Source organism: Camelus ferus, chromosome 3 (genome assembly GCF_009834535.1).
Source record: "Camelus ferus isolate YT-003-E chromosome 3, BCGSAC_Cfer_1.0, whole genome shotgun sequence".
Classification (NCBI taxonomy): Eukaryota; Metazoa; Chordata; class Mammalia; order Artiodactyla; family Camelidae; genus Camelus; species Camelus ferus.
This window is the reverse complement of record NC_045698.1, coordinates 71155847-71165142: the sequence shown is the minus strand read 5'-3', so window position 1 is coordinate 71165142 and position 9296 is coordinate 71155847. Positions and strand designations below refer to the sequence as shown.

General features: G+C 33.3%; 1 long non-coding RNA gene across 1 annotated transcript; it reads right to left on the bottom strand.

Annotated features, from left to right (window-relative positions):
• Positions 1–1314: 1314 nt before the first annotated feature.
• LOC116662635 lies at positions 1315–8544 on the bottom strand. The gene is made up of 3 exons (XR_004318614.1): positions 8445–8544; positions 6247–6313; positions 1315–1497 (listed from the first exon to the last, which is right to left on the bottom strand). It is a non-coding gene; the product is annotated as an uncharacterized LOC116662635 (long non-coding RNA).
• Positions 8545–9296: the final 752 nt, after the last annotated feature.

Below are 9296 nucleotides of genomic sequence, written 5' to 3'. Positions count from 1 at the left end.
TTTGGATTTGTGCACTTGGTGAAAATTCAAGCAACCATACAGTACTTATCAAAGTATGTGAGGACATACTCAAGAAACATAGCATTCCAGTCTTCCAAATGAGGAAAGACTTCTTACCCTTGATACCAAATCCATGCAATATCATAAAGGACATTTACTAACCAGCATCATTTTTCAAATAAAAAAAATTAGTAAATAAACTAGCAATATACATTTATATATGTATAATATATATTTAATAAATACTATATTAAACATTTAGATAAATAATATTATATTAATATACCACATATAATATACTATTTAAGATAGTATTTAACTTAGCAGGAGAAGGGGAGGGAGAAAATACATTTGAAAATGGGTTAATAAATGGTTTGGTTTACTGGAATGTGTGGTAGACATGCTAAATAGCATTAAAAGATAGGGATTTGATGAAATGAAGAACTATCTAAAGATATGAACCAGAATACAACACAGAGCAGCCACAAGATTAAAACTAAAGAACTCAGGAGACACAGAGGATAAAATGAGAGAGTCTAATATTCATCTCTCCAAAGATAATATACAGAATAAGAGAAATGCATTATTTAAATAATATATTTGCATAATGTGTTTTACAACAGTCTCTTGTGAGTTTCTTTAGCTCAATAACAAAACTGGTTTTCTGTGTCTTCACAAGTGAAGGGAGGACCCATGGATACACTGATCCAATTGTTGGGCTAATGTTGAGAGACAAGCCAGGCCTATGGGACCTAGGACACCTGAGGTGACATTAATGTCTCCATGCATCTTCAAACTAAAGCAATCATGTTCTTTTATTTGCACTGGGGAAGAATATACCAGGAAATCATGCAAATAGTGGGATAAGATGATGGCTAATACTACTATGAGTTTTTTACTAAAATATTTTTACCAGATAGCTTATATGTTCCTTATAAATTCTCTAATCTTAGATAAGATAATAATGGCATCTTAATAAATAAAGTATTAATATAAATGGCTAAATAGCATATCTAGTACTTCTATGTCTAATTTAATATGTTCTAACAGATTCTTTAAAGTATATTAAAAAAAATTTACTTTAGTGCTTAAGTCACATTTTTTTTCTCTTTTTGAATCTGACACTTTTAGAGCAAGAAAGAAACAATGCTCTATGTGGAAATAAATGTTACAATATATTTAACTAGAGAAAACAAAATAAATTTTGTCAGCTTCCAAAAGTTATAGTACATGTTTGTTTTGTAAAGCTACCACCTACATTAGAATAGAAAAACAAATCTAATGGAATTGCAGTAAGATGAAGAAGATTAATAAAAGGGCTTTTAGTTGTCAAGTGTTAGAACTGAAGTTGCAGTATTTATTTAATGAAATAGGGATGGATGGTCTTAACCAATTGCAAAGAGTGAGATCAACCTCATAGACATAGTAAAATTAGTCTCACCTGAGAATCACAGTGTTTCAGTTAGGAAGAGAAGCAGCAGTAGGTGCACAGTTATTCTGAGGGAGAAGACACCACAAAAAAAAAATCAAAAATTAACCCTATTTAATGTTTAGCACACCAGTGATCTGTAATAACATCAAATGCACAGTACTATTCAGTCACTCACTGAGATCATCAACAGTAGGGTCTTCAGGTAGTCCAAAATATAATCTCGTTCTTTGAAGCAAACATTTTCAAAAATTATGCTCTCTGATCATGGAATTTATTTTTAATTTTATTTATCATAAATTTTTTGAAATTTAGAAAACTGTGGTTTTTTATACACATTATATTTGTTAAACACACATCTATGTGTGTGTGTACGTGTGTGTGAGACAGAAAGATACTACCTATATAAAAGACTCAGTAATTAATAGGTAAAAAGCACACATGAGAAGTATATCATATTATTTACTAATTTCAGTTTTTACTTTGCCGGCTATAAGTCACTAGTAGAAACAAGACAAATTGAAAACGAGCATTTTCAATTATTTTGAATGTTGTTTTCTTTCAGAATTTAATATATTTTCAAGAGCAAACAACATATTGCTATCACACTTTCTTTTTCTTGCTGAGTTCTCATTTTTGATTCCCCAAAGGTGAGACAGAGGAAGAATCGCACTTCCATTGGAAACACAGATATCAGGAAAAGCATATATTTCCTTCTTAAGACTCCTTATTCTCTTAGTACTTAGGAATGCTTTCATTTATTTTGAGATTTTCAAGCCCAATAACCTTTTGATTTCATCAAATGTAATGCTGATTTCCATTTTAGATGAATGAATTTAAAATTACTAACATGTCGGAATAAGCTGGCAGGGTAAACAACTTTGCTTGCATACATTTAAACTGCTTTTTAATTAAAGCAACTCTTAATTGTGGTACTCATTAGAATGTGAAGTGAAACAACAGAAAACCTATGAGCTTTCTTCGTTGAACTAAAAGTTTAATAGAGATTTGTTATTGAATGTTTTTCGTATTTTGACATTTCAGGTAAATATACACACAATCACATAAATCATTTTTCATTCATTCAACAAAAACAACATACACACAAAAAACCTCAAAAACTATTAAGAGCTATGAAGAAAAATGAATGCAGTGTGACACAGAGGGAAATGGGATGGACTTTCAGATCGGGTAGTAAGAGAAGGTCTCTCTGAGGAACTGACATTGAGCCAAAACTTAATGGAGTGAGGGGTAAGCCACGTGGATTTCTGGAGGAAGAACATGATAGCAGAAAGGACAGAATGTACAAAGCTCTGGAACAGGGACTTCACAGTACGTTTGAGGGTAAGATTGGAAGCCAGGGTACCAGACGCATATTAAGAAAAGGTGAAGATGGTAACAAATGAGTTTGGAGAGGTGGTAAGGGATTAGATTTAGTTGGATTTTATAGGAATTAGGAAAGAATTTAGATTCTGTTTTGTATGATGGGAAATGCTGGATAAATCTTAGAGTATGATTTCAGACAGGTTTGGAGAACAACCAAGTCTAATTCCTCAGTTCTTGGTTAAGGAAAGATAGATTAGGCCGCAAGATAAAAAATCTGAAGATAGAAAAGACAATTTTGTTCACTCCTAAAGATTATATGCTGTCCCCTAGCAAACACATTTCTGTTCCTAAGATTGAAGTGATAACGCTAGCCCAGGTGAAGGAACAGAGATAAGTATCCTAAACCATTATACGTTGGGCTCCTCCAACTTCCTGAAGCTATAGGTTTGATTGAAGATTGTTAAACACCTAGGAGGCGTGTTATGACTCTAAGTAATTCATTAATATTTTAACTTTCAACTTGGCAAAGATTTCTACGACCCTAAAGCTTGCAGTCAGATCTCTTATACTATGATTCTCATCTTTTTACTGTGAATCCTGACTCTGCTGACCTCTACATGAATCATTTAGACAAACCTTGTTTAACTTGGCTAAATTACGTCTGTGTCTGATTCATCTATCGGTATGTACTTACTATTCACATGTGTTAATATAGTCATCCGACAAGAAGCCATTGAAGGCAGTTAAGCTGGGAATAAACATAATCTGACTCACATTTTTAAAAGAGTATATAATGAAAATAATGAAAAGAGTAAGAATAGAAGCATGAACACAAGTAAAGGCTTTATTCTAATATAAAGGCAAGAAACAATGGAGCCTGGATAAAAATGACAGTGGAGGGAGTGGGGATGAGTAGTGGTCAGATTTAAGACACCCTGTGAAGGTAGAACTAATGTATCTTCTAACGACAAATATGGAGGATGAATATGAGAGGCAAAAGACAACTCCAAAGTTTTTGGCTTGAACAATTTGGTGAATGATTTTAATATTTACTGAATTGTGGTATATAACACAGGAGAAGTGGGTTTGGGTAGCCAAAAATCTGGTTTAGGGAATTTTACATTTAAGGTTCCTAGTGAGATCTGAGTAGAAACATCAATAAGTCAATTGGATAAGGAAGTCTGTATTTCAGGGGAAAAGCTGAATGTGGAATCATAAACTGGTCTGTCATCATCTTATATATGGCAACTACAGTTATGGGATATAGTTGTGACTATAGAAGGATAAAGAAAATATTCTTCAACAGAAAGTTGGAGTAGTCCAACTACTAGAGATGAGAAAAGAAGAATTATCCAGTAAAAATAACTCAGAAGGAATGGCCAGTGAAGAAGAAACACACATACAAACAAATGTGTCACAGTAGCTGAGTGAACAAAGTGCTTCAAGAAAGAGTGATTATATGCAGACTTAGAATGTCAGGTAAGATAAAACAAACTGAGATAAGATAGTGAAAATTGGCCACTGAATACCTGAAGGTAGAGGTAATTGGTGACATTGACAGGAGTAGTTTCAATAGAATCAAATTGGGTTGTCTTCAAGAGAGTAAGGATATTGAGAAAATCAGTCCAATGTATTTAATTTTTCTGTAACCTGAGACCAAATGCAATTCTAAGTACTGCTAAGAGCAACTGGTTGGGATGGAGAAGGAGAAGGGTGGTTAGCAAAGAAAAAATGTAGCAAAAATACTCTGAAGGGAAATGTAGTATTTGTCTCTGAGGACTCTCTTAAGCTTTTGTGGTCATATTTAGAGTGAGATCAGTCATATTAATGTGTGTGTTAGTAACTTCAAAGGGAAGGAGATCAACAGTGAATTATTGGCTTCAGTGGGTAAAGGTCATGGTAGAATCAAAGAATTTGGAGCAGTGGAGTTCTTGAAGAGTTTATATTTTAATATGAAAGTATGAGCTAGACACAGGCATGTTTTTAATTAAGATTTTGGAGGTGGTCCAGACACTGGTAATAACAATGTCTAGAAAGAATGATGATAGACATGGGTAATTGAGGTGAAGTGTAGGACAAAATTACTGGAGGTAAGGAAAGTACAGAACTAAAATTCTAATGCATTGCAAATATTATCTATATAGATAGTGATTTACAACATTAAGAATAATAATATAAGTATTGGTGGAAGAAAGGTAATGAACAAGTTGATAAGACATCAATGATATTTTTGGTAGGTATTTAAAACCATTAGGAAAAAACATTCCTGTATGCTTCTGACACATTTTAAACAGATTGTTGTTCATTTGTTTGTATTAAAGAAGGATGACAATCTGCCCTAACTCCAGGACCACGGCTGCTGGAGGTATGAGTGAAAGACTACTTAAGAGCCCTGCTGCGGAAGCAGTATGCTTAGGTAATGTCTAGATTTCAGTTAGAACAAGTGGAAGAAACGTTGAGACACGTGGAGAGTGCGGGGGATTTTCTGTGTTCAGTGGTCACTAAAAGAGTTTGTATTGTGATAGAATGAGCCATTTCACTGTATGTAAAGAGTCTTGTGTCTTCAAGAATTTAGATGATTAAGGAAGAACTAAGTAGATTCTGACATAATTAAGGAGATAGAGAGTATGTAGATTAATTTTGATGAGGTTTTCTGGGAATGTGACAATCAGCCTTAGTTGTGGTCTTCCGTGGCTCAATCTTTCAGAAAGTTTTAGTTCTGGAACAAGAAGGGTCGGGGATCACAAGCAACGGTAGTTTCACCATATGCATGAAGGATTCGCAGATTCCCCCACCTTCAATCTTGTGTGGCAGGAGGCAGTTTCATCAGCAGCGTGGGTCCTCTGTGGGACCTCTGTAATCCCAAAGTAAACTCTACCCCCCAATACACTGCCTCTCCTCGTATTATCTTAGACATCAGACTTGAACAAAAGTTCATTATCCTCCATCTTTTAAGGGAAAAATAAAAAGTTTGCCTCATACTATAAGGCAGAATCATGATAAGGGGAGGAATCCTCATGATGAATTAGCTTTTTGGTGGCTTGCCTGAAAAAAAAAAGATCATATTTGTTTTCCCCAGTGAATGGAAGAATACAAATGGAAGGAGAACACAATGTCCTGGAAGCCAATACTGAAATGGTAAAAAGTGATAAATATTAATAAGAGTTTAAGTACGATGCAGTTTCAAAGTGCTAGTCAGATTTAATGACAATTTAAAAATCCTTATATTATTCCTTTAATGTTTCAGAGAATGATATTCCAGTGTGATATTCCATGAAAAATGGTTTTTATGGCCAATTCATTTTGGGATACCTGACGTAATATATACATCTCTCAGATTCAGACAGTTTAAGTTACTGTAGTAATAGTATCTGAGAATTCTTGATGTAAAGAAACTCATTTGCTTTTGTTTAACCAAGAGTTTCCCATTGTAGATGATCTATAAAACTGTGTTTGTGTGTGTGCCAGTGTGTGTGTGTGTAAATACTTACTGAAATTCTGCAGAGATATTGTCCCAGTATTGCCTCCTACTTATCTATGAGGCTGTTGTTTCTCTACCTACAATCAAAATTCAAACATATAGTAGGTGTTGCAGTTAGTTTTTAACCCACCCAAGCACCATGTCTGTGCATAGAGCTTTTCAACTTAAACATTTGTGACGTCATCTAATGAAGGTGAGGTTCAAAGTATAAGTTCAGTTAAACCTGAATTTTATATTTAAGAGGACACTGCTAATTGACATCTAACAATTTAAACATCTGACTATATTATAGAATATACTATGCAAATACCCACGTGAACTTTTAAGATTTTCAAAACAAAGAGCATTAAAATTACCTTTGAACTAAAGATAAATGTATAATGTCTCTTGATAATATGTGAAGAATCATGTGTGATTCTGGTTTCCAAAGTCCTAGCCTTTTAAATGAGAGATTATTGAAATCATCAGCATATACTTTGTTGCCTTCTTTATTCCTGGGCATTGAGAAATAAAGTCATTGGTTTTTCAATGGTCTACTAATCATAACACATATCTATTAATGTAGATACATAGTTTTTACTTTACTTTTGAAAATTGCTTTTCTTTTGAGACCAAAATAAGATCTCAAATAAAGCAAGAGCAAGAGACAATTTTATACATCAGTGATATTCATCACTTGGGAGTGCAGATCCCTTTGCATTTCTTTCAAACAAAAATAATCAAACTTTTTCTTTAGATCATTCATTGGAAAATTCTCATAATGATATCCTCCATTCAGGGATGGAAATGATAAGATAATATCCACTTATTATAATAATGACTTTCAACAAGATAGCATTCCAAAACTTAATGGCTCAAGCAAACATTAAGCATATAATTTTAGCAAGCAACTATATGGCATCAGAAGAACAAGTATATACAAATTACCCAATATAACCGTTTCATGTACAATGCAGTAGACAAAGCATGGATTAGGCCTTCAAAATGCATAAAACATGAACAATAGCACAATATGGTGAAATCAAATAAAATGAAATAAAACTTACACCAATAATAAGTTCTATAATTATACAGACAGTTCAAGTGGCTTACTATGGAGAGAAATATGTACACACATACACACGTATTTTACTAATAAATCTTCAGGTAAATGACAAAAATTATTACTTTATAAGGCTTTTAAATGGGTGTGGTGAATCTACCATGGTTAGAAGACTCATACTCAATTAGTTGGCCTTTGACCTCAACGTATTAAAAATTTATAAAACTTGAATGATTATTCCAATTTGTCACATACTTGGTTACTCAGGTGAAATATAACTTGTATCAAGCTTAAGTTAAATGTATAGTTACCAACTAGAGATGAGCATTTAATAATGTTTCAAGTCTTTCAGTATTTACTGTTTTGTGATGGCCTTCAAAATAAATACCTATAAGAGCAAAATTGTATCACATTTTATACAATAAAATCCATCAGCCATGCTCTTATTCACTATGCAATTCAAGTGTATCTCACTACATGAACTATTCATAGTTTTGGCATCATGTTATCTATCAATTTGAAATAGGTTACAGACGAGAAAATAGAGATATTCTGCGCTCCAACTTCTATTAAGTTTTGTATTTCTGGAGGACATGCTCACTGAGAGCTAAATTCATATAGCAATCAATAACTTTCATGTTCCCCTCTATCCTTTCTCCATCTCATTCTGAAGTTTATATTTATTTAGTATTAAACAAAAGACAGTAAAAATATTATTCTGAATTAATGTTGGAAAATATGTTATCTAAACAATTTGATGTTAAGTTCACTTTGACAGCTTTCAAAACAGAACATGTAAGTGTTTACTGAGAAAATGAACAGAAAATTTTGCCGTTTCTAATCCTACATGAGTCAAAATACAGCTTTCTTGATCTCATATGAAGAGCTGTAAAATAGAAGTACTATGGCTAGCTAATAATATCTACATTAATATATAAAATATGATGCACATTAATAAAATGTAATGTATAATTATATTATACACTATAAAACTGACCAACATTCCCAGCTATATTATAATCCATATATTATATAAAATATGATTTGATAAAATTTAGATATTTTTCTCCTAAATTGTCTGCCCAGATACTCTGTTGCTGTGAAGTGAAGAGATATATTTTTTTAAGTGTACGTCTTCTTATAATGTAATAATATAATTTACTCACGTTACAGTTTTTCCTTCAGGTGCTGAAAATCCACAAATCCTATTGTGTTGTCAACACCTGGAGGGAGGAGAGAATGTTGTCTGAACACAAACTCTACATTAAAGGTTTATGTCTGAAAATACAAAGAGACAAACTGATACAAAATACGCAGGTTTGCTGATAAAGCGTCTGCTCCCTGCCATCACTCTTCGATGGTATAATTGATTTCAGGAACTTGATTACTGCCTGCAGTGCTGAGTAAATGATCAAGCACAGCTGCTTTTATTTCCATGCTCCACACTTAAAGTTGAATGGTCACCGGTTCCATTCCAAAGCCCTCATCCCAGTACCCTCCACTCCTTCCAATAAAGTATCCCAGTTTAATTATTTTAAATATATTTTTAGTGTTTAAAAAATCTTAATTATCAAGAATTATTGGAAAAGTACTTAAGGACACTATTCCAGTGGCATTTTCATCTTTTAATCCCTTCTCAGACTATGGCAATTGAGCAAATAAACGCAAAACGACGTGCCAGGATTGACTTTGAGGAGTCACGGGTTTCATCTGCCCATTCCACACTGAACTACTGCAAACGGACAAGTCACTGAACAATTATTTTAAAAATAATAGGGGTCACAGTAGGAAACAAATACAAAATTTAGTGACATCAGGAAAGGAGTAAAAAATACAACTCCTGAGCAAAATAAGGCATCATCAAAGGACTCAGCGTTCCATCGTCAAAACCCAGTGAGCATTTTACATTTCAGGTTCAAGTATAACATACCTTATATCTCCTTTCCAGATATTTAAAGTTAGAGTATTCAGTTCTGTCTACAGGGCTTGAAAAAGTCTACACATTTACACTTTAATGT